Source organism: Oncorhynchus gorbuscha, linkage group LG25, assembly GCF_021184085.1.
Source record: "Oncorhynchus gorbuscha isolate QuinsamMale2020 ecotype Even-year linkage group LG25, OgorEven_v1.0, whole genome shotgun sequence".
Lineage (NCBI taxonomy): Eukaryota > Metazoa > Chordata > Actinopteri > Salmoniformes > Salmonidae > Oncorhynchus > Oncorhynchus gorbuscha.
Window position 1 is genome coordinate 21,814,356 of NC_060197.1, and position 8,768 is coordinate 21,823,123.

Sequence of the window (8,768 nt, forward strand, 5' to 3'; positions counted from 1 at the left end):
CTCCACTCGTCATTAGGCAAATTACCTTTACAGGGGTTGTAACCCCAAAAATAAATGTGTAAAGTGATACAAATTTAGCTAGTTGTGGAAGACATGTTATTAATAAAAGTATAAGAAGCTCAGTTGGTAGAGCATTGCGCTTGTAATGCCAGGTTAGTAGGTTTGATTCCCGTGACCATCCATAGGTAAAATGTATGCACGCATGACTTTAAAACTGTCTGCTAATGGCATATGTTATGTAAGCGTATCGTCTTTAAATGTGAACATGAATTTCTCTGATTAAACAACAGCTGATTCAAAGGGTGTGGGGCAGATTTCCAAATTCTTCCATGGAAGATGCACTTCAGTATTCTTCGGGAGAGCAGGCTATAGATGTGAGGAGGACACTCCTCGGCTCGCCTACTAACGAACTGACTCTCCTCAACCACTCTACCCACTTTTCGGTTTCCATGAAATGGAGAGGAAGACGGGAGAGTTGAGGAGAGGACAGAATTTTCCATCTTTAAACCCATTTTCACGAGAGATAAAAAAAAATCATATTCGTGACCCATAAACGGTGACTCCGGACATGCCGAATTTGCGACATTCTGGATAGGACCAAAACAATATTTAAGAATCTCTTGGTTGTTAGTTGCAGTGCCAGAAACCAACCACAAGATGGCCACTGACAGTGTCAACCAGCCTGTATCTGTGGAGCATCAGTAAGTACCACTTAGAGTGATTAAATCATTAGACACTGGATACATTCATTATTAGAAACATGTATAAACTAGGTAATTGAGGGTTCTAATGTTAAGAGCTAGATCAGACCAAACTCTTTTAAAGCTGCATTTGTAGAGTGCTGGAGGGTTTAAGGACATAATCAATCCCTGTCTGCTTTCCTCACTTGCTTCATGTTCACCATTGTTCCTGTACCTAAGAAGGCAAAGGTAACTAAGTGAACTAAATTACTATTGCCCCGTAGCACTCACTTCTGTCATCATGAAGTGCTTTGAGAGACTAGTTAAGGATCAGATCACCTTTACCTTACCCGACACCCTAGAACCACTTCAATTTGCTTACTGCCCCAATAGATCCACAGAAGATGCAATTGCCATCACTCTGCACACTGCCCTATCCCATCTGGACAAGAAGAATACCTATGTAAGAATGCTCTTCATTGACTATGGCTCAGCATTCAACACTAGTACCCTCCAGGCTCATCATTGAGCTCGGGCCCTGGGTTTGAACCCCGCCCTGTGAAACTGGTTCCTGACGGGCCGCCCCCAGGTGGTGAAGGTAGGAAACAACACCTCCACTTTGCTGATCCTCAACACAGGGGCCCCAGAAGGGTGCATGCCCCAGCCCCCTCCCGTACTCCCTGTTCACCCATGACTGCGTGACCACGCACATCTCCAACTCAATCATCAAGTTTGCCAATGACACAAAAGTATTAGGCCTGATTACCAACGATGATGAGACAGCCTACAGGAAGGAGATGAGGGCCCTACGAGAGTGGTGCCAGAAAAATAACCTCTCACTCAACTTCAACAAAACAAAAGGAGTATCGTGGACTTCAGGAAACAGCAGAGGGAGCACGCCCCTAACAACATTGACGGGACCGCAGTGAAGGAGGAAAGATTCATGTTCCTCGGCGTACACATCACTGACGATCTGAAATGCTCCACCCACACAGGCAGCGTGGTGAAGAAGGTGCAACAGCGCCTCTTCAACCTCAGGAGGCTGAAGAAATTTGGCTTGGCCCCTAAAACCCTCACAAACTTTTACATATGCACAATTGAGAGCATCCTGTCGGGCTGTATCACCGCCTGGTCGGCAACTGCACCGTCCGCAACCGCAGGGCTCTCCAGAGGGTGGTATATGGTCTGCCCAACCCAACGAAACTACCTGCCCTCCAGGACACCTACAGTACCAGTCAAAAGTTTGGACACACCTACTCAAAGGTTTTTCTTTATTTTTACTATTTTCTACATTGTAAAATAATAGTGGCGACATAAAAACTATGAAATAACACATATGGAATCATGTAGTAACCAAAAAAGTGTTAAACAAATCCAAATATTTTATATTTGAGATTCTTCAGGGTAGCCACCATTTGCCTTGACAAAGATGCTAGTTCTCAGTACAACCATCAATATTAATTGTCAGATCCAACTGAAGATCTCTTTGTTTCTTGAGACCTAGAACGAGCATCTTTGTTTTGAGTTTAAAAGTAACACATTTTCTGCCATCCACTTCCTTATGACTAAAACACAGGCTTCTAGGTAGGGCAATATTGGGGCTTCACCATGTTTCATCGATATGTACAGCTGTGTATCGTCCACATAGCAGTGAAAGTTAACATTGTGTTTCCGAATGACATCAGCAAGGGGTAAAATATATAGTGAAAACAATAGTGGTCCTAAAACGGAACCTTGAGGAACACCAAAATTTACAGTTGATTTGTCAAAGGACAAACCATCCACAGGGACAAACTTATCTTCCGACAAATAAAATCTAAACCAGGCCAGAACTTGTCCATGTAGACTAATTTGAGTTTCTAATCTCTACAAAAGAATGTGGTGATCAATGGTATCAAAAGCAGTACTAAGGTCTAGGAGCACAAGGACAGATGGGGAGCCTTGGTCTGATGCCATTAAAAAGGTAATTTACCACCTTCACAAGTGCAGTCTCAGTGCTATGGGGTCTAAAACCAGACTGAAGCATTTCGTATACATTGTCTTTAATATGGTAGCGCAACAGCTTTTTCTATAAAACTTTGAGAGGAATGGGAGATTTGATATAGGAGGGTAGTTTTTTAAATATTTATGGTTTGTCTTTTTCAAGAGAGGCTTTATTACTACCTATTTTAGTGAGTTTGGTGCACATCCGGTGGAGGCATTTACTATGTTCAACATAGGATGGCCAAGCACAGGAAGCATCTTTTTTAGTAGTTTAGATGGAACAGGGTCCAGTATGCAGCTTGAAGGTTTAGAGGTCATGACTATTTTCATGAATGTGTCAAGAGATCTAGGATTTTAAAAACTTGTGTCTCCCTTGGTCCTAGGTCCTGGCAGTGTTGTGCAGACTCAGGACAACTGAGCTTTGGAGAAATACAGTAAATTCATCAGGCTTAAGCCATGTTTCAGTCCGTCCAATCACATCAAGATTATGATCAGTGATTAGTTAATTGAATATGGCTGCCTTGGAAGTGAGGGACCTAACATTAAGTAGCCCTATTTTGAGATGTGAGATATCACAATCTCTTTCAATAATGACAGGAACGGAGGTTTTTATTCCAGTAGGATAGCTAGAGTGAACACGCCCATGTTTTGTTTTTCCCAACCTAGATCAAGGCACAGACACAGTCTCAAAAGGGATAGCTGAGCTGACTAAACTAGTGGCAGACTCCACTAATCTGAAAGGCTGGCTAACAGCCTGCACCCTCTCTCATGGTGGAGCTAGAGCCCTGTCTATGTTCATAGATAAGATGAGAGCACCCCTCCAGCTAGGATGGAGTATGTCACTCCTCAGCAGGCCAGGCTTGGTCCTGTTTGTGGGTGAGTCCCAGAAAGAGGGCCAATTATATATTTTGCGAGGGGCAGAATTTTTTTTCAACCAGCGATTGAGTTGTGAGACTCTGCTGTAGAGCTCATCACTCCCCATAACTGGGAGGGGGTCAGAGACAATTACTCGATGCCGACACATTTTTCTAGCTGATTTACACGCTGAAGCTATGTTGCGCTTGGTGACCTCTGACTGTTTTATCCTAACATCATTGGTGCCAATGTGGATAACAATATCCCTATACTCTCTACACTCACCAGTTTTAGCCTTATCCAGCACCATCTTCAGATTAGCCTTAACGTCAGTAGCCTTGCCGATGGTGAACAGTTTATGATCGCTGGATGATTCTTTTTAAGTCTAATACTGCAGGTAATGGAGTCACCAATGACTAGTGTTTTCAATTTGTCAGAGCTAATGGTGGGGGGCTTTGGCGTCTCAGGCGCCGTAATGGTTAGAGGACAGACCAAAGGAGGCTCGGCCTCTGACTCGTTGCTTCATGGGGACAACCGGTTGAAAGTTTGATGGCTGAATGAGCGACACCGGTTGAGCATTCCTACAGCATTGTCCAGAAGCCATGAGAAAAGTATGGCGATCCTCAACACAAGGCGATCGTCCTTCTGTATATTATGAGTACAGAGGGCATAATGTTAATGTTACTACTTAGCTTCGACTGGTGGAGGTTGTGCAGAATCATGTCCAGATAAAGCATCCGGGGTGAAAAAGTTGAATAAAAAGTCAAGTGAGGGAAAAAATATAAAATGGTAATTACAAAGTAAAAACCATAAAGTTGGCAACGACCCGCACAGCAGCACGTAAGTCCACAAGTTGTGACCGGAAATTTCAGAGTTCAATTGGAGTTGAAATGTTGCATTTTAACACTGCTGTATCAAAAACTATGGTTGATTATTTTGCCAAATAAGTGATAACAAGATGTGGGAATGGACTGAGCCCAGGTGTAGGGCAAATCCACGATATCAGAGTGATGCGGACACTCAGATTTTACACTTTAAAATGTGTCAAACAAAAACCAGTGATTTCAAAGTAAAACAAACCATACAACTCTATGCACAATGACTACTTTTAACAATGTGCAATCATTGGTTGCACACACATTTTAAAGTGATAAATCTGACTCTCAGCATCACTCCAAAACCGCGAAATTGCCCTGTACCAATCCACGGCACTTGTCAGTCAGCTTGGCTCAGTATTGAACAGCATGCCATCAACTCAAGCCCAATCCACCTCGTGAAGAGCTATCCTCCTATAGGTTCACTTCATCTCTTACCTACTCTACTCATATTGTTTAGCAATGATTATCACATACATTCAGTACAGAACCATCTTTCTAACCAATAATAGAAGCTCTGGTTAAACCACATAGCTAGCTCACATTAGCTAGTTAGCTTCCCAGCTAGCTGATGTTCACCTAGCTTGCCTCATCAATAGCCTGTTTTAATAACACAAGACCAAATAACTACCTACCTTCAATATTGAAATCATAGTTGTTCAACCCTAGTCTGAAGGATATTGAGTTACACTCCCCAATGTGTTGAAGACAGTGAAGCTACATATTTTCATTCGGCTCTTATACTCCAACATTTTAGATTTGAGATAAACTGTTTTGCACGAGTGTCAACTTTTACCTGGAGGGTATTTTTTTACATATGTTTTACCGTTTTAGAAATGAAAGCACTTTATGTATCTAGTCCCCCCATTTGAAGATGCCATATGTATTTGGTCAAATTCACATACAGTATGTATTACATTTAGTCAAAAGTAAAGTATTTGGTCCCATATTCCTAGCGCACAATGACTACATCCAGCTTGTGACGACATACTTGTTGGATCAAATAAATGTTATTTGTCATGTGCCGAATACAACAGGTAGACCTTACAGTGAAATGCTTACTTACAAGCCCCTAACCAACAACACAGTTAAGAAAAATAGAAGAATATGTAAAAGTAAAAAGATAAGTAAAAACTAAAAGTAACAAATAATTAAAGAGCAGCAGTAAAATAACAATAGCGAGGCTATATACAGGAGGTACCGGTACAGAGTCAATGTGCGGGGGCCCCGGTTAGTCTAAATGTTTGAGGTAATATGTAGATGTAGGTAGAGTTATCAAAGTGACTATGCATAGATAATTAACAGAGAGTAGCAATGCAAATAGTCTGGGTATAATAGTCTGGGGCAATGCAAATCGTCTGGGTAGCCATTTTAATAGCTGTTCAGGAGTCTTATGGCTTGGGGTAGAAGCTGTTTAGAAGCCTCTTGGACCTAGACTTGGTGCTCTGGTACCACCTTCCGTGCAGTAGCAGAGAGAACAGTCTGGACTAGGGTGGCTGGAGTCTTTTGACAATTCTTAGGACCTTCCTCTGGTAGAGGTCCTGGATGGCAAGAAGCTTGGCCCCAGTGATGTACTGGGCCGTACACACTACCCTCTGTAGTACCTTGCAGTTGGAGACCGAGCAGCTGCCATAACAGGCAGTGATGCAACGAGTCAGGATGCTCTCGATGGTGCAGCTGTATAACATTTTGAGGATCTGAGGACCCATGCCAAATCTTTCCAGTCTCCTGTGCGGGAAAAGGCTTTGTTGTGCCCTCTTCACAACTGTCTTGCTGTGTTTGGACCATGATAGTTTGTTGGTGATGTGGACACCAAGGAACTTGAAGCTCTCAACCTGCTCCACTACAACCCCGTCGATGAGAATGGGGGCGTACTCTGTCCTTTTCCTGTAGTCCACAAACATCTCCTTTGTCTTGATCCCGTTGAGGGAAAAGTTGTTGGTCTGGCACCGCACGGCCAGATCTCTGACCTCCTCCCTATAGGCTGTCTCATCGTTATCGGTGATCAGGCCTACCTCTGTTGTGTCATCGGTAAACTTAATGGTGTTGGAGTCATGCCTGGCCGTGCAGTCATGAGTGAACAGGGAGTACAGGAGGGGACTGAGCACGCACCCCTGAGGTGCCCCTACCCTTACCACCTGGGGGCGGCCCATCAGGAAGTCCAGGATCCAGTTGCAGAGTGAGGTGTTTAGTCCCAGGGTCCTTAGCTTAGTGATGAACTTAGTGGGGACTACAGTGTTGAACGAGGAGCTGTAGTCAATGAATAGCATTCTCACATGGGTGTTCCTTTTGTCCATTTGGGAACGGGCAGTGTGGAGTGCAATAGAGATTGCATCATCTATGGATCTGTTGGGGCAGTATGCAAATTAGAGTGGGTCTAGTGTTTCTTGGATAATGGTAATGTGAGCCATGACCAGCCTTTCAAAGAACTTCATGGCTACAGAGGTGAGTGCTGCGAGTTGGTAGCCATTTAGGGAGGTTACCTTCATGTTCTTGGGACAGGGACTACGGTGGTCTGCTTGAAACATGTTGGTATTACAGACACAGTCAGGGACAGGTTGAAAATGTCAGTGAAGACACTTGCCAGTTGGTCAGCACATGCTCGGAGTACACGTCCTAGTAATCGTCTGGCCCTGCAGCCTTGTGAACGTTGACCTGTTTAAAGGTCTTACTAACATTGGCTACGGAGAAAGTGATCACAGTCATCCAGAACAGCTGATGTTTTCATGCATGTTTCAGTGTTACTTGCCTCGAAGTGAGCATAGAAATAATTTAGCTTGTCTGGTAGGCTCGTGTCACTGGGCAGCTCGTGGCTGTGCTTCCCTTTGTAATAATTTGCAAGCCCTACCACATCCGACGAGCATCAGAGCCAGTGTAGTACAATTCAATCTTAGTCCTGTATTGACGCTTTTCCTGTTTGATGGTTCGTTGGAGGGCATAGCAGGATTTCTTTAAGCTTCCTGGTTAGAGTCCCACTCCTTGAAAGAGGCAGCTCCCCCTTTTAGCTCAGTGCGGATGTTACTTGTAATCCATAGCTTCTGGTTGGGGTATGTACAGTCACTGTAGGGACGACGTCGTCGATGCACTTATTGAAGCCAGTGACTGATGCGGCGTACTCCTCAATGTCATTGGAAAAATCCTGGAACATATTCCAGTCTGTGCTAGCAAAACAGTCCTGTAGCTTAGCATCTGCATCATCTGACCACTTTCTTTATTGACCGAGTCACTGGTGCTTCCTGCTTTAGTTTTTGCTTGTAGGCAGGAATCAGGAGGATATAATTATGGTCTAGTTTTTTCCCCTCTGGTTGCACATTTAATATGCTGGTAGAAATTATGTAAAAAGGATTTAAGTTTCCCTGCATTAAAATCCCCGGCCACCAGGAGCGCCGCTTTTGGATCAACGTTTTCCTCTTTGCTTATGACTGTATACAGCTCACTGAGTGCGGTCTTAGTGCCAGCATCGGTTTGTGGTGGTAAATAGACAGCTATGAAGAATATAGATGATAACTCTTGGTAAATAGTGTGGTCTACAACTTATGAGATACTCTACGTCAGGCGAACAAAACCTCAAGACTTCCTTAGACTTCGTGCACCAGCTGTTGTTTACAAATATACATAGACAGCCACCCTTGTCTTACCAGAGGCCGCTATTCTATCCTGCTGAAAATGCACAAAACCCGCCAGCTGTATGTTATTCATGTCGTCGTTCAGCCACAAATCGGTGGTGACAGTACAGTTTTTATTACATGTCCCGTTGGTTGGATATACGTGCTCGTAGTTCATCCATTTTATTATCCAATGGTTGTACGTTGGCTAATAGGACCGATGGTAAAGGCAGATTACCCACTCGCCCTTGGATCCTTACAAGGCACCCAGACCTACGTCCCCGATATCTCAGTCTCTTACTACTGCGAATGATGGGGATCAGGGCCTTGTCGGGTGTCTTTAGTAAATCCTTGACGTCCGACTCGTCAAAGAAAAAATCTTCCAGTACGGGTGAGTAATCGCTGTCCAGATATCTAGGTCTTTTCAGTGACAATGGCAGAAGCATTATGTAGAAAATAAGTTACAAATAACGTGAAAAAAAGCACACAATAGCACAATTGGTTAAGGGGCCGTATAATGGCAGCCATCTCATATAATGACAGCATTTGCAATTAGTTTTGGTTGTTTTAGATTGTGTTGTGCCCAATAGAAATTGTAAATAACTTAAGTCATTTTGTAGTACATTTTATTGTGAAGAATATATGTTTACTACATACTTCTACATTAATGTGGATGCTTCCATGATTACATAGTGCCTAAGCAAAGTATTCAGACCCCTTGGCTTTTTCCACCTTATTTTAAAATCGATTAAATAGAACAATTTCCTCAG